Consider the following 25,266-nt stretch of genomic DNA (forward strand, 5'->3'; position numbering starts at 1 on the left):
AGAACTTTTTGTTCAGCACAGCTTTATTTTAGAATAGCCAAAATTCATTTGTTCATTAAAATTCTTTTTTTAAAAAACAGAAAAGTAATATTATATATTGGCCACATGACATGATTTCTCCTTTATCTGCATAATTAGTTTTTAGAGTTAATTTTTAGAAAGTGAAAATTACTAAACACAAAGAATTTCAAAAATAGATGCCCACTGAAATAAGACCCAGCTGTTTTACTAATATGTGCATTTTAGAATGATATTAAAAGCTCAGTTTAATTACATTTCTGAAAAATTATGTGAATTTTATTCTAAATTCCTTTGCTTGTTGTTGTTGTTGTTGTTGTTGTTGTTTTTAAGCATGTCACTTCCCAAGTTATGGATACTTGGACAATCAAGTATTTAGTTTTGCTCCTCTTCTCTTGTCATTATCCACAATATTTCTTCCTGGAAGATTTTTTTTTAATTTATTTTATTATTATTTTTATTTATTTATTATTATTATTATACTTTAAGTTCTAGGGTACATGTGCATAACGTGCAGGTTTGTTACATATGTATACTTGTGCCATGTTGGTGTGCTGCACCCATCAACTCGTCAGCACCCATCAACTCGTCATTTACATCAGGTATAACTCCTAATGCAATTCCTCCCCCCTCCCCCCTCCCCATGATAGGCCCCAGTGTGTGATGTTCCCCTTCCCGAGTCCAAGTGATCTCATTGTTCAGTTCCCACCTATGAGTGAGAACATGCGGTGTTTGGTTTTCTGTTCTTGTGATAGTTTGCTAAGAATGATGGTTTCCAGCTGCATCCATGTCCCTACAAAGGACACAAACTCATCCTTTTTGATGGCTGCATAGTATTCCATGGTATATATGTGCCACATTTTCTTAATCCAGTCTGTCACTGATGGACATTTGGGTTGATTCCAAGTCTTTGCTATTGTGAATAGTGCCGCAATAAACATACGTGTGCATGTGTCTTTATAGCAGCATGATTTATAATCCTTTGGGTATATACCCAGTAATGGGATCTCTGGGTCATATGGTACATCTAGCTCTAGATCCTTGAGGAATTGCCATACTGTTTTCCATAATGGTTGAACTAGTTTACAATCCCACCAACAGTGTAAAAGTGTTCCTATTTCTCCACAGCCTCTCCAGCACCTGTTGTTTCCTGACTTTTTAATGATTGCCATTCTAACTGGTGTGAGACGGTATCTCATTGTGGTTTTGATTTGCATTTCTCTGATGGCCAGCGATGATGAGCATTTTTTCATGTGTCTGTTGGCTGTATGAATGTCTTCTTTTGAGAAATGTCTGTTCATATCCTTTGCCCACTTTTTGATGGGGTTGTTTGTTTTTTTCTTGTAAATTTGTTTGAGTTCTTTGTAGGTTCTGGATATTAGCCCTTTGTCTGATGAGTAGATTGCAAAAATTTTCTCCCATTCTGTAGGTTGCCTGTTCACTCTGATGGTAGTTTCTTTTGCTCTCCAGAAGCTCTTTAGTTTAATTATATCCCATTTGTCAATTTTGGCTTTTGTTGCTGTTGCTTTTGGTGTTTTAGACATGAAGTCTTTGCCCATGCCTATGTCCTGAATGGTACTACCTAGGTTTTCCTCTAGGGTTTTTATGGTATTAGGTCTAACATTTAAGTCTCTAATCCATCTTGAATTAATTTTCGTATAAGGAGTAAGGAAAGGATGCAGTTTCAGCTTTCTACTTATGGCTAGCCAATTTTCCCAGCATCATTTATTAAATAGGGAATCCTTTCCCCATTTCTTGTTTCTCTCAGGTTTGTCAAAGATCAGATGGCTGTAGATGTGTAGTATTATTTCTGAGGACTCTGTTCTGTTCCATTGGTCTATATCTCTGTTTTGGTACCAGTACCATGCTGTTTTGGTTACTGTAGCCTTGTAGTATAGTTTGAAGTCAGGTAGCGTGATGCCTCCTGGAAGATTTTTTTAAAAAGTCTAAACCTTCTCTGCATGTTTTCTGGGGGCTGGGAGGAAGCAAAAAACAGACAAACAAATAAAAGAAAAATCAGCTGTATGATGAGAAAATGCAAATTTACTCAATGAATATTGCTGCTGAAGTTATGTGGCTTTTATATTGAGCTAATATTTCAAGCAGATCTTTTTCCTCTGTTTATGGCAAAAGCTGTAAGAAATTTAAAAATTATTATGGAAAAATGTTTGTCTCATGTGGCCATAAATGATTGTTTATATAGAAAGGTTAATTTTTCTGAACTACACCCTTTCTTTCATGACTCCAACAAAGAATTTTAAAACCAATTTTACAATTACTCTTTTCAAGTAGCTTTTTCTGTGAAACTGAACCATTATCTTTGTTTATTAAGATATGAGATTCGAAAGATAATTGACTCTATTTCTATATGTCAATGTTAATTTAAACATGTTATTTACTCTGCTTACCTATTAATCCATTTATCTATTAGATTAATGTTGTATCTGTAATTTTGTTCTTTTCCAATACATCAGTTCTCATGAGGACACTATTTCTATTTATGTCATTCTAATTCAAATTCATGATATATTTGATATTAAATGATGATTTCTTTTCATATGAATATTTTCTAAGTTTAGTTGATTGGTTGACTAAAATATACCAATTTGAAAATTAACCTTAAACTTATTGTCATTCTCAGCAATTTCTTCCCCTACTCAAGTTCACAGTACTAGGCATGTTCTGACTGCTCTGAATTATAGATCATCATTTTTAATAGTGATTCTGGTGAAAATACATCAGTTTATTAATTCAAATTCTGAAAACTGAAGAGTTTGTAAAGTATAGTAGAAACATATTGCTGTGATTCAGCTGTTCATATTGTGTGGGCTGTGCTACCTTCAGTGTAGGATTCTTACAATGGAGAGTAATTATCTCTGTGTCCTTGAGGCTGAGGACTTGTCATATAACGATAGCCAGAATGGCATTCAGAGCCCTAGCATCAATTTGAGTTTCCAGAAATAGTCCACCTTCCCACACAGTAGTCCAGTTTTCGGATATAGTATATATGTGCATAGAGTTTCCAAAGTAAAGACTTGGGGTGATGGTTAGCCAGAAGTGTAGGCACAATCATTGACCCCAAAAGTGTACTTTTCTGATGTTGTGAACATAAGATTGCAGTACAATCCTCCTTGGAAGTAAAGATATGTGTTTGTTGTTTCTGCCACAGAAACTGTTATTATAAGCACAGTTATAAATGGGGCTGTCTTCCTTTTCATTTAAAATCTTCTCCTGCTCATCTGAGTTCTGTGCTTCATAATGTATACAATACCAACAAAAACTGAGAATATTCTTACTAATACAGGTAGATAATAACAATTATCACTATTACTAGCCCTGCCATCACAGCCACCACCAAAATCATCTCATGTATGCCAAGTACTATGTTAGATAATTTAAATATGTGATATCATTGTATCATCACAACAAACAAAAAGGTAGACGTCTCCAGTTTACAGATAGAGAAACTCAAGTTTTCGTTACTATATCTGTTAGTCCCTAAAGAAGGGAATATTTACAGAGTATGGGCAGGGTTAGGGGAACTAACAAGGGATGATCAAACACCTAGACAGAAACAACAGCAGGAAGCCATCATATCTCATACAGAAAAGAGCATGGAGAAGGAATCTGCCCCCTGTGAGCCTGAGAAGGGGAGATACTCATACTGATAGGAGTTCTGACTGAGAGGAAGCTGGCTACTGCCAGACTGATGTGAGGCTGGGCGGAAGCAGGCTGAATAGTAACTGACCTCTTGCTTCTTTCACACTCCAGGTGTCATCACATGGCTCCTTTCAGCTGTACCCAATGGCAATCCAGAAAGCAAGTTAGCAAGGTGTGGCAGCCCATGGAGCTCAGGCTCTAGGGGCACAGAAAGGTAGTAAAGAGTGATTACTATAGAAAGAATAATCACCAGAGATGGTTGCTTTACGTGGAAGTAAGCAGCAGAGCTGGAATTCAAGTGCAATTTTGTTTTCTCCAAAAGCAACACTCTTAACCTCCATATACATTTAAAGGCTCATTAGATTGGAGATTTAGATTAGATGGTGATCCAAGAAGAAATTAGAAATAACCAGAGAAGAGAAAACCAGAACTAATCTTCTTTCTTTTCAAGAAGTGAGGGGCATTTATGATGTTTAAAACTCCTTTCCTCTTAAAAAGCTACAGTAAAGATGATGATGATGATGATGATGATGATGATGATGAAGACGACGACGATGATGATTAGAATAATAGCTCCTGGCATTCAGAATTTTGTAAATAGAAACATTGTCTTATACCTCATGCAGACTAAATTTAGATTTCTTAAATTGAAAAGAAAACATCTCAGCTGCATATGACTTATAGCCAAGAGCTGTTGATTCACACTTGCTGGGTAAAACAGCTGATGCCCTATAGCTCCCCGTGGTTCACAAGGGAAGAGTGTGACGCACTGGGGAATCTGTGTGAACTGCCCACTACATTCAGCAGCTACATGCATAGCTTTTACATACAAATTGGTTTCAAAGTGCTTTCATATCACAGAAGTTTTTTTTAGTTGTGTCTCTACATAATCATGTTCTGCATTTTATCATATCTATAACCATACAAACATACTCTTTTATTCTGACTTGTTCTTCATATGTAATACTAAAAAATATATTTCTGAATGTATTGTTCCAGAGTGAATATGTTCTTATAAAGCAAGCAAAATTATCCATTTATTTTGTATTTATTGACCATCTATGGTGAACCAGGCATTGTTCTGGACACTAGGAATCTAGTAGTAAATAACTCAATCAAAAAATCCCTGACCTCATTCTAACAAATAGACAGACAGTAATAAGATGTATAAATAAAATATATATTACATTCTATGATGACAAGTGCTAAGGAATGAGACCAAACAAACCGAAACAGAGAAGAGGGATAAAAAGGGTCAGGGGTGATAGCACAGCTGGGTAACTATAGTAAATAATAACTTAATTGCACATTTTAAAATGTAATCAGTTTGTTTGTAACATGAAGGATAAATGCTTGAAGGGATGGATACCCCATTCTTCATGATGTGATTATTATGCATTGCATGCCTGTATGTTAACATCTCATGCACCCCATAAATATGCCTACTACCTATCCAGAAAAACTAAAAATTAAAATAAAAACGTGTCAGGAGTATTTTCATTACTTATTAATATTTGGAAAAATAAAAAAATAAAGAGTAAATACTAGCTGTGATCAAGAGATTATGTGATGTACTTCCTATGCATCATCTAATGAAAAAATCACCTTTCCTAATGCATCTTTTAATTTGTCAGAAATTTGGATTTGAAGATAGTATGACTATAAGGCCATATTCTCATTTTGCTCCAGAACAGCTCTTCATTTTTTAGATTCATTTCTTTTGGAATATTCTTTCATGCCACTGTGGAATCTGAAATGTGCATATTGTAGAAAAAAATCTATAGAAGTAATCAGTTATCAGAGTTAGGCTAACTTTTTTTCTTTTTAAATCAGGGCAATGTTATAAATAATCGACTTTTCATTTTATAATATCTTGTTTTTTTAGGTTTAAAGTTTAAAGATTATAATGTATAAATTTATGTTTTGGCCAGGCGTGGTGGCTCACACCTGTAATCCCAGCATTTTGGGAGGCCAGGGTGGGCAGATCACGAGATCAGGAGATTGAGACCATTCTGGCTAATACGGTGAAACCCCGTCTCTACTGAACATACAAAAAATTAGCCAGGCGTGGTGGTGGGTGCCTGTAGTCCCCACTACTCAGGAGGCTGAGGCAGGAGAATGGCATGAACCCAGGAGGCGGAGGTTGCAGTGAGCCAAGATCCTGCCACTGCACTCCAGCCTGGGGGTGACAGAGCGAGACTCCATCTCAAAATAATAATAATAATAATAATAAATTTATGTTTATTATATTTCTTTTTATTCCCTTTTTAGGGGCACAATTGCCATTCTTGAATATAGCAGAGATGAAAAGATAAATATGTTATTATTACATTTAAAAACAAGTTCATTTGCAATTTATAATGGATGATTTTAGGTAATTGAAAATAATAAGGATGAAAAACAATTCGTTTTCCAAATTCATTGGTGAAAGTAGATCACATACGTAAAAATGTTCAATTAACTACCTTTTATTAAATTTTCACTAGAGATATTGTAAAACCAATGTCTATATGGATCTTAGACTGCAGTAATTTTAAAGAGTGATTCTTCTCATTAATAAGCTGTGTTTTTAATGAAAACAATAGAACAGAAAGCACCAAAGCAATATTGGACAACTATAGTGTAATGGCTAAGAGCAAATATTTCATTTGTAGAGAAACCTGTGTGTATGACCTTTGATACTTACCAGCTGAGTGACACTGCATAAGCAGAGCAAATTTTCCAAGTTTATTTTAAATTCATAAAATGAGAAGGGTACTTGACTAAATGTTGCTATTTGGATTAGATGATATAAGTCATGTAAATTATTAAATGCAAGTTTTGGCTTATAGTAAGTACCTAATGAGTGTTGGTTTTTATTGTAATGATACAGATTGGTGATTAATGCAGCATTTTGCTACTACTCTTCACAATATTTCTAGGAAAGAGATTGAGGTTTCGAAATCAGCCTTTTCAGCAAAACTATAAACTCTGTAGTAACTGTATTTGGAATTATAGGCAGAAAGCAGATCTGTGAGAAACGTAATTCTCAAGGAATTTATGCAAAATTGCAGAAAATATATGTTATAAGTAATTTCAGCTCCTTTTCTTTGGGAGGAGACATGTAAATCTTGAGGGATGCAAACACGTTTTTCTCAGCCAATGCTGAAAAGGGAATCACATCCAAATAAAAATGGCAAGAGCAATGGTTATGCACAATTAAGTTTCAAGAATGCTGGAATTAAATGATTCATCTGGGCGTAATATAATCTCTATGCCTCACACGGTACACTTAGATAAATTTAAGGACAGCCAGCTAAATAGTACACACAGCAAGGGACTCAAGACCTACGAGATGAGAGCTGTCACTGCGTGAGTATCACCTGGCATACAGACAGGACTCAAGAAGACATCAACAGAAAGTCAGCAGGTGGATGGGTATCGGTACTACACCATCTGGCTGTGAGTGAGTCCACAGGAGAGCTGAGCTGGGAACAGGTGAATCAGATATTGAAGAAGAGGAAACATTGGCTCTGTTTTGTCATCATGTGGGTGTCTCTGGTGCTGCTTGCAGAGTGGCAGGCAGTTTATTTGCAGGCAGCTTCTAGGTCTGGAGGAATAATGATGACAGGTAGACTCAAAAGCACTGGATAACATTTATTTTTATTTTTATTTTTTTTTAGAGAAGGAGTCTCGCTCTGTCACCTAGGCTGGAGCATAGTGGCATGATCTAGGTTCACTGCAACCTCTGCCTCCGGGATTCTAACAATTCTCCTGCCTCAGTCTCCCGAGTAGCTGAGATTACAGGCGCATGCCGCCACACCTGGCTAAATTTTTGTATTTTAGTAGTGACGAGGTTTCACCGTGTTGTCCCGGCTGGTCTTGAACTCCTGAGCTCAGGCAATCCACCCGCCTCGGCCTCCCAAAGGGCTAGGATTACAGGCGTGAGCCACCGTGCCCAGCGTGGATAACATTTTTCTATTTTAAAGGTGATGATATTGAGAAAGGGACATATTTCAGAGAAATTGCTTTTTCTCCATATGTTTTTGTGTAAGGTGATACCTTCAGATAAATTTTATTCTTTATCTTTTATCAGGATTATCTAAACAATTCCAGACACATTAAAATTGATTTTTACAGTAAGGCAACCAAAAATACACTGCTCGGTATTCTCATGTAAAAATACGCCTCAGATTTTAAAGTGCTTTAATAAACAGGAAATTTAATCATGCTCATTTTTAAGTATTCATGGAGTAAAAGATTAATTAGCAAATATTGCCTAACATCTTCTGCCTGGTGAGGTCATGCACTAGAAGGCATGGTCACTGTTCTCAGGGAGTTTTCAGTCTTGGGACAGTATGATTGTACCAGGAGTTCTGTGTGAACACTCCATAGCCAGGCTGACTTGACTTTAAACACAATCTCCACTGTCTTTTAACTTTGGAATTATAAACCCATTACTTTACCTCAAGGAATCTCGCTTTTTCAAAACAGTGAGATCTCTTTCATTAAATGTGTTACTGTAATTAACATCTTTACTAATAGTCTAATAGTACGTAAACAAACTTTTAACTTGTTAACATCTGAAACAATAAATACAAGACAATAAAATTAAGTTTAAGATCGTATGCACAAACTTGTGTTGAGATATTCAGAGAAAATGTAATAAATGGATAAAATGCCTGCATGGCACATGCTTATATCTGGGCTGTTCACTTATTGTGGTCTGATGTGTTGAGAATACAGCCTAAGGGATATGGAAAATTTCATCCAGCTAACACCTGTAATGTTTTCTCTCTTTTTGAGCCCGAGTTTTCTACAATGGATTGAGAAGCTTAAGATGTGAATCAAACATGGATTCTCCTCTTAATTTCCTGAGGGGATGAGATAATAGCAATAATAATGATAGTAATATTAACAGCTCACACTTAAGTGACTTCTTAGTGCCACTCTTTCAAAGCACCTTACATACATTGACTCATAATTATCCACATAGCACACATGAAGAAACTGAGGCACATAGAGGTTAAATAGCTCCTCTAAAATTATAAAGATAGTAAACAGTAAAACAAATATAGGAACTCCCGTGGTCTTATTGGTGTCCTTGCTACCATAAGAGAGTTTTAATAGCATTGGAACTGAACTTTGAAACAAGAATAAAACTTACACAACCAGAGATAGAAAAGAACAAGAATAATTTGAGGGAGACTGGGATAAAAATAAATTTTAATTAGAAGAGAGAAAAATTCCCTGGTTAAACCCTACCACAATCCCCTGCTATCTGTAGCCTAAAGCCACATCAATGAGTACATATCTTGAGAGAGAGAGAAATCTGACAGAGATAGAGAAAGAGAGCCAGTCACTCAACTTTATCAGCCTACCTCTATATTCACTGGCCACCCTCAAAATTATAAATATTTTGGAACATTTTATTTTCTTTTTTTCTCTCTTACATTCTAAGCAGAACTTTAGAAAACTTTTAAAACCACTCCCACACTTCTATCCCATTTATAAAGATTTGCTGACATAACTTACATTGAAAATTTCTAATCATTCTATTTTTAATCCACTTGGACATAACCAAATACTGGAAATAAACCTATCTTTTTAAATGATACTCCTATCCTCTGAGGAATACAGTGGACCAAGTTCTCTGTATAGCCCTGAGGTGAATTAAAGTTGATTTTTGGCTCTTTCTATCTGGGTCCCAGGAAAACGTGGGTCACCAAAAATATCCACTAAGCACGACCATCAGATTTCCAGCTGTTGAACTTCCAAGGAACATTATTTGGTGCTTGAATTGACATTGCAGCAGGAAAGGCAAATAAATTAATTCAGTTCACCATCTTCCCATCTGCAATCTCATTACCAACATATATTAGCCACATCCCATTCTCTTTCATACTTTCCAAGTCTTTTCTCATGTGAGGATAGTGTCTGTTGAGTAATAACCCTTTTCCGTGAACCTCATGTATCCTCTAAAGGATGTGCTACCCCACAATAAAAGGCTCTCACAGATACCCAAGCATCTACTGTGCTTCTCTTTATTTCTCAGTCTTTCTGTATTTCCAGTATTTCTATTCTGTTGCTTTTGGCTCCTACTCCTGGAATCATTCTTTTGACTCACTTGTCCTGAATTTGTATCCAGACTTTATTTAACTCTGTCATCCTCTCTAGAATATTAGTTTTAGATGCCGTGTGTCCTTACCTGGAAATGGACTGACTGTGGCTGCCTTCTCAACTCCACTAAACTCTGCTCACTTACATCTGAAGGAGAAGAATCAGAGAGAATGTACTAGATGCATTCAGAAGAACTATCGTGCAAGAAATTTGATTTGCTTTTGGCTACAGATGAAATCTTGAGAAAGTCTCTCATACAAGAATACTATTGTAAATATTTAGATGCTCCTGCAATAGCAATAACTAATATACTACAGATATTTTTATTTAAAAGTTTCATCGATTTTGGTGTCATATACGGGGGACTTCTACATTACAAGGTTGCTATTAATGTGGAAAAAGGCTTTATAATGATTAATTTGAGGCAGTGAAGTAATATTTAACCAGTAGTAATAATTAGACTCTACAGCTAGAAAGAGAAACACCCTGGGGAAATCTAGCTGATAAGCCTAACATGTATGTTTTTCTCACAAGTTACTGTATTTCCCCAGTGTATCCAGGTCTCTTATTTGATGAACATTCTATAAACACATGGATAATAAATTCTCTCAGAATGTTCACAGATCAAAAAATCAGTTGGGTACAGAAGAGCAGAAGCTGTAAATGGTGGGCAGATTTAATACACAGAAAAGTTATTGTTCACTTTAGGCTAAATGAAAAATAAAAGAATCTGAAAGAGTACATTTGGAAATTTTAGCTCTTAGCAATTATTGCAGGTTATTTATTATCACCTCTCATTACGTAGGTGTTAAGAGACAGATGTTAAAGACTTTCCTAATTAGTGTGAGACTTCTGGTTCCTAGGTAAGTACAGCTGAGGAATTGTTCAGCCTGTGATACAACTGTATTGTCCATATGTAACAGCAATTTACATATTTTACTAGACTGCTAGATATTTAACTGACTTCTCCACTAGACAAATAAATACTGCAACGGTTTCAGAGCTAAATCTCCAAAGGCTCTACAACCTTTACTTTTTCTCCTGACTTGCAATCTCCTGCCTATACAATATTCCATTAAAACAGAGAAACAAACCAATCAAGGGGCTAAAGCAGCAAGTGGTCGATCAATCATCAAGCCCTTATGATTGGGTGTAAGTTGCAGTAGAAACATTAAGAGGTAATATGGCATGATGATTATGAATTTAGGCTTTGGAGCCAAATTGCTGGGTTTGGAATTTTGTTTCTGCCATTCACCAGTTATGTGACCTAAAGAAAGCTGCCTAACCACTCTGTGCCTCAGTTTCCTTATCTATAAAATAGGTAAAGCTACTGAACATACCTGAGGGCTTGTTATGGGAATTAAGTTTAAATTTTCAGAACAATTTTGATACTCTGAATTAAGACTTGTTAAACTGTGTCTAATACTGTAGAAACGTATTCTATAATTATCAATTGAGACAGTACAAATATAATGGTTTCTGATTTTGATTTTTAATCAGAAGCAAAATCATATATATTTTTTACCTGGAGCTGTTTAGACCAGTTTATGACAGTTGATCGATAAATTTTCAGAAATGTGAGCCAATTGATATCACCTTGGTAGCTTGATATCTGTCATGGTGAATTTTATACCACAAAAATCAGAAATTGGTCAGCAAATCCTACAAGTAAACTCCCTCTCCCAGAGAACTCATTGTGAAACATTACCCAGCACACCACTGGCAATTTTAGTGTTCTTAATTCTTTTTTTCAACAAATATTTCATAAGTGCCTGTTATGTTCCATGTGTGTGAATTCCATTATACATCATTTAATGTATAAATGAACAAAACAAATATACAGCAACCAAGGACAGCAAAAAAATCTTTTATTGTTTTAAATAGATTTATTAAAACAGTGGTTAAAAGTAAACCATTAAAAAATCCATTTCCTATGTTATATTCCTCTTTCCTTCAAGACATTGTAATAATAGTTCTTTAAGGTGTGGTCTAAATAGTTGGAGACATGTGTTGCTGGGATTCCTGCTAGAATCCATGGTTTATTGACCACGTATCCCCAGGCTATGCACAATGCCTGGCACACCTCAGGTACACAATAAATACTCATTGGATAAAAGGATAAATACATAGGAGGTGTCTTGCAAAACCTCAAGGGTCAGAGCTGATTTAGCAGTACCTGTCATCAGTCTTTATAACTGGGTGATTGTGATTTACGGTTATTAAATGTTTTTCTGTTTCTGTGCACATTGACCATACCACAACTGTAAAAATTATCTACATAATAACTAAAGTAAATTTAGAGATCAGACATGTTTACATTGAATGGGAATAGTTCTAACTATGTAAGAGCAAATAATTACTAGCACGTGCAAGCTACTATTCTCAGCATTTTGCATAGATCACCTGAAATAATAGTGTTGAACTATACTGTGAGGTAGGTGGGTTCTGTCCCTATTTTACCAGTGAAGAAAGAACAACAAAGAGAGTTTAAGATGCTCCAAATTACATTTCTAAGGGTAAAGATTTAGGTTTAAACAGTTTAGGTGTGTAACTAATACATTCTTATTTTACAGCAAGTTGATTTATTTCACTTTTACCTCAGTTTTTTCTTTGATATTGGGAATTTTTCTCTAGAAAAAGCAAATTAACCTGCTGTTTCCTGACATTTTAATGATCGCCATTCTAACTGGCGTGAGATGGTGTCTCATTGTGGTTTTGATTTTCATTTCTCTGATGACCAGTGACGATGAGCATTTTTTCATGTGTCTGTTGGCTGCATAAATGTCTTCTTTTGAGAAGTGTCTGTTCATATCCTTTGCCCACTTTTTGATGAGGTTGTTTGATTTTTTCTTGTAAATTTGTTTAAGTTCTTTGTAGGTTCTGGATATTAGTCCTTTGTCAGATGAGTAGATTGCTGGAGAGCATGTGGAGAAATAGGAACACTTTTACACTGCTGGTGGGAGTGTAAACTAGTTCAACCATTGTGGAAAACAGTGTGGCGATTCCTCAAGGATCTAGAACTAGAAATATCATTTGACTCAGTGATCCCATTATTGGGTATATACCCAAAGGATTATAAATCATGCTGCTATAAAGACACATGCACACGTATATTTATTGTGGCACTATTCACAACAGCAAAGACTTGGAACCAACCCATATGTCCATCAATGATAGACTGGATTAAGAAAACGTGGCACATATACACCATGGAATACTACACAGCCATAAAAAAAGGATGAATTCATGTCCTTTGTAGGGAAATGGATGAAGCTAGAAACCATCATTCTGAGCAAACTATTGCAAGGACAGAAAACCAAACATCACATGTTCTCACTCACAGGTGGGAATTGAACAATGAGAACACTTGGACACAGGGCAGGGAACATCACACACCGGGGTCTGTCGTGGGGTGGAGGATGGGGGAGAGAGAGCATTAGAAGAAATACCTAATGTAAATGATGAGTTGATGAGTGCAGCAAACCAACACGGCACACGTATACATATGTAACAAATCTGCATGTTGTACACATGTACCCTAGAACTTAAAGTATAATAAATAAAAACAAAAAAGAAAAAGCAAATTAACTTCTACAACTAAGCCAATTCCCTGAGTTGGTCCTTTCAGTTCACAGAAAAGGTAAAACAGAACACACCCCTTATACAAGGCAATTCACAGAGCAGCCCAGTTTTGTTGGAGGAGAGTCAACTCTCCAAAGCTGATTCAGAGGAATGTTGACTCAGGCTGTTGGGACCTTAAACAGACAACATGTCCAGAACTGTTCCTTTGGGTTTGAGGACTGCTAAAGTCTAGTTGGGTCGGTAAGTAACTTTGCCAGTCAATCTTATGTTGTGAATTACCATCTTTAGGGATGGGATGTTCTTTTGTCTCAAAAACAAATTAGAGAAGGAAAAGACGCTGTAAAACATGTTGTTCTTTTACTCATAATCTTTAATGACTTCCTAATTTCCTAGAGCAGTGGAAACATTTTCGTTTGTTTTAAATATGTAGCATTTTGGTTTATATTTTTTAAATTTTCTTTTGTAAACTGAATAACTCATTCAAGTAATACTACTATTAACAACAATACTGCTAACCCTAGTATTACTAATAATACCTAAAGCTTAAATAGTAGTGACCAGTGCCAGTCACAGTTCTAAGAGAATGGATTCTTTAAAATATATTTTTACTTAATCCTTTCAATAACACTTAATGGGTGATTTTACAATAACTCACTTTAAGAGGAGGTTAAATAATGTGTCAAGCAAGTATGTGGTAGATTCCTGTTACATAATACATGTATAAAATATCTAAATAGAAGCATATAATAATTTAGGTTGCACAATTATAAAGCTTGAAGGTCACTGTGCTTGAAAGTAACTATTCAAAATTTGAAGAATATAGGTGTGGCAGGAGGGAGAAAGGAAGGAAAGATAAGAATCAAGAATTATTAGTGAGTATTGTGATTATCCATGACCTCTTTAATGTTATATGTTTTCACATGTATATATATCTGCCCCCATCCACACAAGACCATACACTCTCATTATTTCTAAACAACACCCTATTCCTCCCTTCTAAGCCTATTCTCTTCACTCCTTCTAACTGAAATGCTTTTTCGTCAAACAATTCTGTAAACCCTACCCATCCTGTTTAAGGTCACTATTGTGTGGCACTCAATCCAGAGAATATCCCCTGCCCTTAGGTAGAGGCCATGTGGGGTCCGCCACTCTCAGCCCTGCACTCCTATGGAATTTTACCTCATTTAGATATGGCTTCCTAACCTGATAGTGTTTGCCAAAAAAAAAAGTCCCTCATTAACTTCAGTATTTAGAAGTAGGGAAAGTAGGGAAATATGACTTACTGTCTTTTTCTCTCCCAAAATAGATGTAGTATTGCAAAAGAAACATTTTCTAGCAATTAGAGTTGACCATCAGTGAAAAGCTGAACTCTTTTTCACTCAAATTATTTCAAAAAAAAAAGAGATTTCTGTCTGCCAGTGACATTCTAGAAGAGAATTAGTCCAGATGATCTCTGAAGTCTCTTACAACTTCAATATCATGTGGCTGTTTGACTTTTAAAGAGTCAAGTTGAGAAACGTAATGTTAATTAACTAGTTTAGATAATTCTTTAAAAATATATGCATTGTTTATTTACATAAGCTGAAGGCAGGGTTAAAAGCAAGGCAGCTTAGGAAACGAATTTATAGAGGGTCAATGAGAAGTAGACATCAAGCCAAAAGTGTATGAAAAGGAGGGCAAAAAGAGCAATTCTATATTTTGAAAGTAGTTGACAGGAAACATGTTATTTTTTATTTTACTATGCTTTCTACATCATTCCACTGAGAAGATGTAGTCCAAAACATCATTATAGAAATTCAGTAACTAAATATATATATATGTATATATAGATATACCTATACATATATATAAAGTAGAAACATCTCATTTTGATTATTCCATTTTGGATTTCATGTGTTTTTCTTTAATTTTAATTTTCACAAATTGAAAATGAAAATATGTGTATTTCTGACATCTAATGAGCTCAAATAAGTAGTAACTGACTACTGAAGACATTAGGAGAACATAATAACTACATTTTATAATATTGAAAATAGGATTAACATATATTTTAAAAAGTAAATGTATATAATTACTAAATATGGTCTTTAATCATTACACTATTGATATTTTTCACTTTTGAAAATTAATCATTCAAAGTGGAGTCAATTTTAGAAATTTTTTTTTATAATTATACTTTAAGTTCTAGGATACATGTGCGTAACGTGCAGGTTTGTTACATATGTATACTGTGCCATGTTGGTGTGCTGCACCCATCAACTCGTCAGCACCCATCAACTCGTCATTTACAACAGGTATAACTCCCAATGCAATCTCTTTCCCCTCCTCCCTCCATCAAAAAGTGGGCAAAGGATATGAACAGACATTTCTCAAAAGAGGACATTCATACAGCCAACAGACACATGAAAAAATGCTCATCATCACTGGCCATCAGAGAAATGCAAATCAAAACCACAATGAGATACCATCTCACACCAGTTAGAATGGCAATCATTAAAAAGTCAGGAAACAACAGGTGCTGGAAAGGATGTGGAGAAATAGGAACACTTTTACACTGTTGATGGGATTGTAAATTAGTTCAACCATTATGGAAAACAGTATGGCAATTCCTCAAGGATCTAGAACTAGAAGTACCATATGACCCAGCCATCCCATTACTGGGTATATGCCCAAAGGATTATAAATTTTAAAAATAAAAACCGACAGATATATTAGAGACATCCAGTATTGCATCGTACTTCACAGCCAGGATTCACAGGACTTTGCTTCCCCAGTTTTCATACTGTGAGTCAACTTCCCCCATGATACTCTGACCTGAGCATGTTAAGGTACGGTGAGCATTTACATTTACATACCCTTACCTAGAAAATATTAACTATGAAGTAAACAGTTAGTTGAATAAATGTAACTCAATGAATATTAAATGCATGAAAGAATGAGAAATTATATAACTTGACTTGAAAACTACATTTTCTATCCAACGTTCCTTCTAGCCTACTAGTTTGCATCTCTAAGGTTGTTGCTGCTGACCATTTCAATATTAAAAATATATCAGTGAATAACTGTTATAAGCTGATATTACAAACATGCAGAGACATGAGTCTTTTTCCTTGACACATATGTAAGAAAAGGGGCTAAAAATATTACCTTATAAAGAAAAGAAATAATCGTTTTGCATAAAAAGTTTCAGTCTTTGGTAAAGCATAAAAAATATTGATATCTTCCAGTATGCAAAAGTTTTTATATACATTTATTCTACGTTTTCCTTGTTTAAAACATGTTACTGTACTAAAACAAGTAAATTAATTCCACCTAGATCATTTTTATATTTTGAAACACTAAATATCTAATAGTTGAGACATCCAAATTGGAAATTATGATCAATGGATTAGGAAAACAAATTTCCATACTTCATTTATAAGAACTTTAGTGTTCATAAGTCCAAGTTTACATATTTTGTAGTACACTTAATTATTCTGACCTAGAATTCATATGAAAACCCTAAAAAGATATGGAATTTTGCTTTGCATGTTTTCACAGAAGTCATGTTTTGGTCCTACAGAAAATTTTCTAATGTTTGCCATCCCAGAAATATGATGAAATATGCATATAGATCTAAAGAAGTGAGAGGCAAACTATGACATCCATGCAAAGGGACAAAGAAAATACTTAAGTAAATTTTGTGTCTAGCTATTGTAAATGGGAACTTGATGACTTGAACTTGGGGAATAAAGAACATCATTTATCGTTTACAGATGTAATTATGTTCTTTATAACAGACTGATGTGAATAATTACTAGGTAATTTTACCAGCCTTCAATTTAAAAACCTGTAGTTCTGTTATAAGAAAGCAAAGACCATGAACAATTCAGACTTTGTAAATCTTTGTAATCTAAAGACCCGTGGTGTATCATTTTCTGTGTTTCCTAGATTCCCAGGAGAATATTGGCTATCAATGAACAGTTGATTCTTTTTTATTTTATTTTTACATAAGTTATTGGCATACAGGTGGTATTTGGTTACATGAGTAAGTTCTGTAGTGGTGATTTGTGAGACTTTGGTGCACCCATCCCCCAAGCAGTATACACTGCACCATATTTGTCATCTTTTATCCTTCGCAATCCTCCCGCTCTTCCCCTCAAGTCCCCAAAGTCCATTGTATCATTGTTATGCCTTTGTGTCCTCATTGCTTTGTTCCCACGTATAAGTGAGAACATACAATGTTTGGTTTTCCATTCCTGCATTACTTCACTTAGAATAATAGTCTCCAATCTCATCCAGGTCACTGAAAATGCTGCTAAATCATTCCCTTTTATGGTGGCAAAGTACTCCTTTGTACACATGTACCACAGTTTCTTTATCCACTTGTTGATTGATGGGGGTTTAGGTTGGTTCCACAATTTTGCAATGGTGAATTGTGCTGCTATAAACATGAATGTGCAAGTGTCATTTTCAAATAATGACTTCTTTTCCTCTGGGTAGATACCCAGTAGTGGGATTGCTGGATCAAAAGGTAGTTCTACATTTAGTTCTTTAAGGAAACTCCACACCGTTTTCCATATTCCATAGTGGCTGTACTAGTTTACATTCCCACCAGCAGTGTAGAAATGTTCCCTGTTCACCACATTCATGCCAACATCTACTGTTTTTTGACTTTTTGATTATGGCCGTTCTTGCAGGAGGAAGGTGGTATCACGTTGTGGTTTTGATTTGCATTTCCTTGATCATTAGTGATGTTGAGCATGTGTTCATATGTTTGTTGGCTATTTGTAGATCTTCTTTTGAGAATTGTCTATTCATATCCTTAGCCCACTTTTTGATGGGATTGTTTTTCTCTTACTGATTTCTTCGAGTTTGTTGTCGATTCTGGCTATTACTCCTTTCTCAGATGTATAGATTGTGAAGATTTTCTCCCAGTTTGTGGGTTGTTTACTCTGCTGTCTAATCTTTTTGTCGTGCAAAAGCTATTTAGTTTATTTAGATCCCAGCTATTTATTTTTGTTTTTATCGCATTTGCTTTTGGGTGGTTGGTCATGAAATCCTTGCCTAAGCAAATGTCTGGAAGAGATTTTTTTCCAATGTTATCTTGTAGAATTTTTAGAGTTTCAGGTCTGGGTTTAAGTCTTCTTTTTATTTATTTATTTATTTATTATTATTATACTTTAAGTTGTAGGGTACATGTGCATAACGTGCAGGTTTGTTACATATGTATACTTGTGCCTTGTTGGTGTGCTGCACCCATCAACTTGTCATTTACATCAGGTATAACTCCCAATGCAATCCCTCCCCCCTCCCCCCTCCGCCCTCCCCATGATAGGCCCCGGTGTGTGATGTTCCCCTTCCTGAGTCCAAGTGATCTCATTGTTCAGTTCCCACCTATGAGTGAGAACATGCAGTGTTTGGTTTTCTGTTCTTGTGATAGTTTGCTAAGAATGATGGTTTCCAGCTGCATCCATGTCCCTACAAAGGACACAAACTCATCCTTTTTGATGGCTGCATAGTATTCCATGGTGTATATGTGCCACATTTTCTTAATCCAATCTGTCACTGATGGACATTTGGGTTGATTCCAAGTCTTTGCTATTGTGAATAGTGCCGCAATAAACATACGTGTGCATGTGTCTTTATAGCAGCATAATTTATAATCCTTTGGGTATATACCCAGTAATGGGATGGATGGGTCATATGGTACATCTAGTTCTAGATCCTTGAGGAATCGCCATACTGTTTTCCATAATGGTTGAACTAGTTTACAATCCCACCAACAGTGTAAAAGTGTTCCTATTTCTCCACATCCTCTCCAGCACCTGTTGTTTCCTGACATTTTAATGATCGTCATTCTAACTGGTGTGAGATGGTATCTCATTGTGGTTTTGATTTGCATTTCTCTGATGGCCAGTGATGATGAGCATTTTTTCATGTGTCTGTTGGCTGTATGAATGTCTTCTTTTGAGAAATGTCTGTTCATATCCTTTGCCCACTTTTTGATGGGGTTGTTTGTTTTTTTCTTGTAATCCATCTTGAGTTGATTTTTGTATAAGGTGAGAGGTGAGGATCCAGTTTTATTCTCCTACATGTGACTAGCCAATTATCCCAGGGCCGTTTGTTGAAAAGGATGTCCTTTCCCCACTTTATGTTTTCGGTTGCTTTGTTGAAGATCAATAGGCTGTTAGTATTTGGGTTCATTTCTGAGTTCCCTATTCTGTTACACTGGCCTATGCACCTATTTTTATACCAATATCATGCTGTTTTGGTGACTATGGCCATATAGTATAGTTTGAAATCAGGTAGTGTGATGCCTCAAGATTTGTTCTTTTTGCTTAGTCTTGCTTTGACCCTGCAGGCTCTTTTTAGGCTCCTTATGAATTTTAGAATTGTTTTTTCTAATTCTGTGAAGAATGATGGTGGCATTTTAATAGAGATTTCATTGAATTTGTGGATTGCTTTTGGCAGAATGGTCATTTTCACAATATTGATTCTACCCATCCATGAGCATAGGATATGTTTCCATTTGCTCATGTCATCTATGATTTCTTTCAGCAGTGTTTTGTAGTTTTACCTGTAAAGGTCTCTGGATTCTTTGGTTAGGTATATTGCTATTTTAATTTTTTGTAGCTATTGCAAAAAGGGGTTGAGTTCTTGATTTGATTCTCCACTTGGTTGCTGTTGGTGTATAGAAGAGCTATTGATTTGTGTATATTAATCTTGCATCCAGAAACTTTGCTGAATTCTTTTATCAGTTCTAGGAGCTTTCTAGAGGAGTCCTTAGGGTTTTCAAGGTAAACAATCATATCATCAGCAAACAGTTACACTTTGACTTTCTCTTCACTGATTTGAAAGCCCATTATTTCTTTCTCTGGTCTGATTGCTTTGGCTAGGATTTCCAGTACTATGTTGAAGAGGGGTGGTGAGAGTGGGCATTTTGTCTTGTTCAATTCTCACAGGGAATGCTTTCGACTTTTCCCCATTCAGTATTATGTTGGTGGTGGTTTGTCATAAATGGCTTTTATTACATTAAGGTATGTCCCTTGTATGCTTATTTTGTTGAGAGTTTTAATCATAAAGGGAAGCTGGATTTGTCGAATTATTTTTATCTATTGAGATGATCATGTGATTTTTGTTTTTATTTCTGTTTATGTGGCTTATCACATTTATTGACTTGTGTATGTTAAACCATCCCTGCATCCCTGGTATGAAACACATTTGATCATAGTGAGCTGTCTTTTTGATATGTTGTTGGATTCAGTTAGTATTCAGTATTTTGTTAAGGATTTTAGCATCTATGTTCATCAATGATATTGGTCTGCAGTTTTATTTTTTGGTTGTGTCCTTTCCTAGTTTTGGTATTAGAGTGATGCTGGCTTTATAGAACGAGTTAAGGAGGGATCCTTCTTTCTCTATCTTGTGGAATAGTGTCAGAAGGATTGGTAGGAACTCTATTTTGAATGTCTGTTGTGAATCCATCTGGTGCTGGACTTTTCCTGTGGTAATTTTTCAATTACCTTTCCAATCTTGGTGCTTATTTGTGGTCTGTTCAGGGTATCAAATTCTTCCCTTTTTTTAGCTAGGAGAGTTGTATTTTTCCAGGATTTTATCCATGTGTTCTAGGTTTTCTAGTTTATGTGCATAAAAGTGTTCATAATAGCCTTTAATGATCTTTTGTATTTCAGTGGTGTCAGTTGTAATAACTCTTGTTTTCTTAACGAGGTTATTTGGATTTTCTCTTTCTTGCTTGCTTAATCTTGCTGGTGGTCTATCAATTTTATTTATCTTTTCAAATAAACAGCTTTTTGTTTCATTTATCTTTTGTAACTTTTTGTTTATTTCAATTTTATTTAGTTCTGCTCTGATCTTGGTTATTTATTTCTTCTACTGGGTTTGAGTTTGGTTTATTCTTGTTTCTCTGCTTCCTTGAGATGTGGCCTTAGATTGTTTGTGCTCTTTTGGACTTTTTGATGTAGGCATTTAGGGCTATGAACTTTCCTCTTAGCACCATATTTGCTGTATCCCAAAGGTTTTGATAGGTTGTATCATTATTGTCATTCAAGTCAAATAATTTTTTAATTTTCATCTTGATTTGGTTTTGACCCAATGCTCATTCAGGAGCAGGTTATTTAATTTCCATGTATTTGCATGGTTCTGAAGTTTCCTTCTGGAGTTGATTTCCAGTTTTCTTCCACTGTGGTCTGAGAAAGTGCTTGATATAGTTTGATTTTTTAAAAGTTTATTGAGGCTTGTTTTATGACCTGCCATACGGTCTATCTTAGAGAAAGTTACATGCACTGATGAATAGAATGTGTATTCTGCAGTTATTAGGTGAAACGTTCTGTATACATCTGTTAAGTTCATTTGTTCCAAGGTATAGTTTAAATTCATTGTTTCTTTGTTGACATTCTGTCTTGATGACTTGTCTAGTGCTGTCAGTGGAGTATTGAAGTCCCCCACTATTATTGTGTTGCTGCCTATCTCATTTCTTAGGTCAGGTAGTAATTGTTTTACAAATTTGGGAGCTCTAGTGTTAGGTGCATATGTTTTTAGGATTGTGATACTTTCCTATTGTAAAGGTCTTTTACCATTATATGTCCCCCTTTGTCTCTTTTAACCACTGTTGCTTTAACGTTTGTTTTGTTTGCTATAAGAATAGCAACCCCTGCTTGCTTTTGGTGTCCATTTGCATAAAATGCCTTTTTCCAGCCTTTAAGTTTATGTGAGTCTTTACATACTATAGGTCTCAAGGCAGCAGATAGTGGGTTGGTGAGTTCTTATTCATCCCATGGTTCTGTATCTTTCAAGTGGAGCATTAGGCCTTTTACATTCGATGTTAGCATTAAAATATGAGGTACCATTGCATTCATCAAGCTCTTTGTTGCCTGAGTACTTTGGGTTTGTTGTTGTTGTTGTTGTTGTTGTTTCCTTTTGCTTTTTAGCTTGTATTTTTGTTTTATAGGTCCTGTGAGATTTATGCTTTAAAGAGGTTCTGTTTTGATGTGTTTCCAGGATTTGTTTCACAATTTACAGCTCCTTTTAGCAGCTCTTGTAGTTGAGGCTTGGTAATGGTGAATTCTCTCAGCATTTATTTGTCTGAAAATGACTGTGTCTTTCCTTCATATATGATGTTTAGTTTCGCTGGATACAAAATTCTTGGGTGATAATTCTTTTGTTTGAGGAGGCTGAAGATAGGGCCCCAATTCCTTCCAGTTTTTATGGTTTCTGCTGAGAGATCTGGTGTTAATCTGATAGATTTTCCTTTATAGGTTACCCGGTGCTTCTGTCTCACAGCTCTTGATTCTTTCATTTTAACATTGGATAACCTGATAACAATGTGCCTAGGTGAAGATTTATTTTGTGATGAATTTCCCAGGTGTCCTTTGTGCTTCTTGTATTTGCATGTCTAGGTCTCTAGCTAGGCTGGGGAAGTTTTCCTCAATTATTCCCCCAAATCTGTTTTCCAAGCTTTTAGAGTTCTCTTCTTCCTCACAAAGGCCGATTATTCTCATATTTGGTCATTTAACATAATCATGGACTTCTTGGAAGGTTTGTTCATATTTTCATATTTTTTCTTGGTCTCTGTCAGATTAGGTTAATTTGAAGACCGTGTCTTTGAGCTCTTTCTTTCTTCTACTTGTTCAATTCTATGCTGAGACCTTCCAGAGCATTTCACATTTCTAAAAGCGTGTCCAAAGTTTCCTGAATTTTTTATTTTTCCTTTAAGCTATCTATTTCACTGAATTTTCTCCCTTCACTTCTTGTACTGTTTTTTGGATTTTCTTTCATTGGGCTTCATCTTTCTCTGGGGTCTCCCTGATTAGCTTAATAACTAACCTCCTGAAGTTTTTTTTCAGGTAAATCAGGGATTTCTTCTTGATTTGAATCCATTGCTGGTGAACTAGTGTGATTTTTGGGGGGTTGTTGAAGAGCATTGTTTTGTCATATTATCAGTGTTGGTTTTCTGGTTCCTTCTCATTTGGGTAGGCTCTGTCGGAGGAGATGTCTAGGGCTGAAAGACTGTTGCTCGGATTATTTTGTCCCACGGGGTATTCCTTTGATGTAGTACTCTCCCCCTTTTCCAATGGATGTGGCTTCCTGTGAGCCAAACTGCAGTGACTGTAACCTCTCTTCTGGGTCTAGCCACCCAGCAAGTCTATGGGGCTCTGGGGGTTGTCTGCACAGAGTCCTGTGATATGAACCGTCTATGGGTCTCTCAGGTGTGGATACCAGTGCCTGTTCTGATGGAGGTGGCAGAGGGTACAATGGACTCCGTGAGGGTCCGTAGCTTTGGTGGCTTAAGGCTCTACTTTTGTGTTGGTTGGCCTCCTGCCAGGAGGTGGCGCTTTGCAGAAAGCATCAGCTGTAATAGTGTGGTGAGGGACTGGTGGTGGGCAGGGCCCTCAAACTCCCATGATTTTATGCCCTTTGTCTTCCACAACCAGCATGGATAGGGAAGAACCATCATGTGGGGGTGGGGCTAGGCATGTCTGAGCTCAGACTCTCCTTGGGCAGGTCTTGTTATGGCTGCTGTGGGGGATGGGGGTGAGATTCCCAGGTCACTGGAGTTGTGTACCTAGGAGGATTATGGCTGCCACTGCTGAGTCATGCAGGTTGTCAGAGAAGTTGGGGAAAGCCAGCAGTCATAGGCCTCACCCAGCATCCATGCAAATCGAAGGGCCAGTCTCACTCCCACTGTACCCCCATCAACATCTCTAAGTCCATTTCCAGTTGAAAAGTGAGAAGGGCTTGAAAACTTGCCGGAGGCTATGTGCCTCCCAGCTGCCAAAGAAAGGGCTTTAGTTCTTCCCCGACCTGTGAAGTCTGCACACCTGATTCACACCCCCGTCCCCGCCACCCGGAGTTCTGGTCAGGAGGCTTCTTCCCTCATTCAAATTGTTACAGTGTTTGGCTAGAGAATTCCTTCTCCCTGTGGACTTTTACCCCTTGCTCCTCTGGCCACCCTCCCAATGGACCCCTGTGGTGCCAGGCAGGAACGAGCTGCTTGGGGACCCAGCGAGCTCCCAGGGCTTTACTCTTCTTTCCTCTACCCTTGTATTTCACTCGGCTCTCTAACTTGACTCAGCGCCAGGTCAAGTCAGAAACTTCTCCTGCAAACAGACCTTCAGCTTCTCCAGTGGTGGTGTGTGTTCGGAACAGGAGGGTCTCCCTTTTCCACTTCCGCAGTTGGGGCACTCACAGTATTTGGGGCATCTTCCAGGTCCTACAGGAGCAGAGCACTTCCTTCAGAGGGTCTGTGGGTCCTCTTGGGATTGCTGGTTTGTTCTTGAAGTCTATCTGGAGCTAATATTCACAGTGCAAGCCTCCAGATGCTGCTCTGTCTGGAGCGGCAATCTAGTCCTGCCCACATCCCCCAGGATCCAATAGCTGACTCTTGAGCAACTTGGGTTTGAGCTGTATGGGTCCACTTATACATGAATTTTCTTTTGCCTTTGCCACCCCTCATACTACAACACCAACCAATTTTCCTCCTTCCCCTCCTCCTCAGGCTACTCAACATAAAAAATTGAGGATTAAGACCTGTATAATGACCTGTTTCTACTTAATGAATGTAAATACACTTTCTTTTCCTTATGATCTTAATACTTTTTCTCTCTCTTACTTTGTTATAAGAATACAGTATGTAATACTTATACAAAGTATGTATTATCCAGAATGTGTTATCAAAATACATTACAAAATATGTATTGACTGCTTATATTATTGGTAAGGTTTCTAGTCAACAGTAGGCTTTTAGTAGTTAGTTTGCTGGGAAGTCAAAAGTTATATGTAAATTTTTGACTGTGCAGGGTATCAGTGTCTCTAACCCCCACATTGTTCAAGGGTCAGTTGTACTTGTGTGCAATTATTTATCAATGGTGCTTTCTGTCTATGTATCTGTGGTCTCTTAGCTTTCCTCCT

At 36.5% G+C, this 25,266-nt stretch overlaps 1 long non-coding RNA gene across 1 annotated transcript in view; it reads right to left on the reverse strand.

Annotated features, from left to right (window-relative positions):
- Window positions 1-25,266, reverse strand: part of LOC139363117 (uncharacterized) — a 287,996-nt gene that overhangs the window by 18,874 nt on the left and 243,856 nt on the right. The gene's annotated exons all lie outside the window — the stretch shown is intronic.

This window comes from Macaca nemestrina, chromosome 5 (assembly GCF_043159975.1).
Source record: "Macaca nemestrina isolate mMacNem1 chromosome 5, mMacNem.hap1, whole genome shotgun sequence".
NCBI classification, from domain to species: domain Eukaryota; kingdom Metazoa; phylum Chordata; class Mammalia; order Primates; family Cercopithecidae; genus Macaca; species Macaca nemestrina.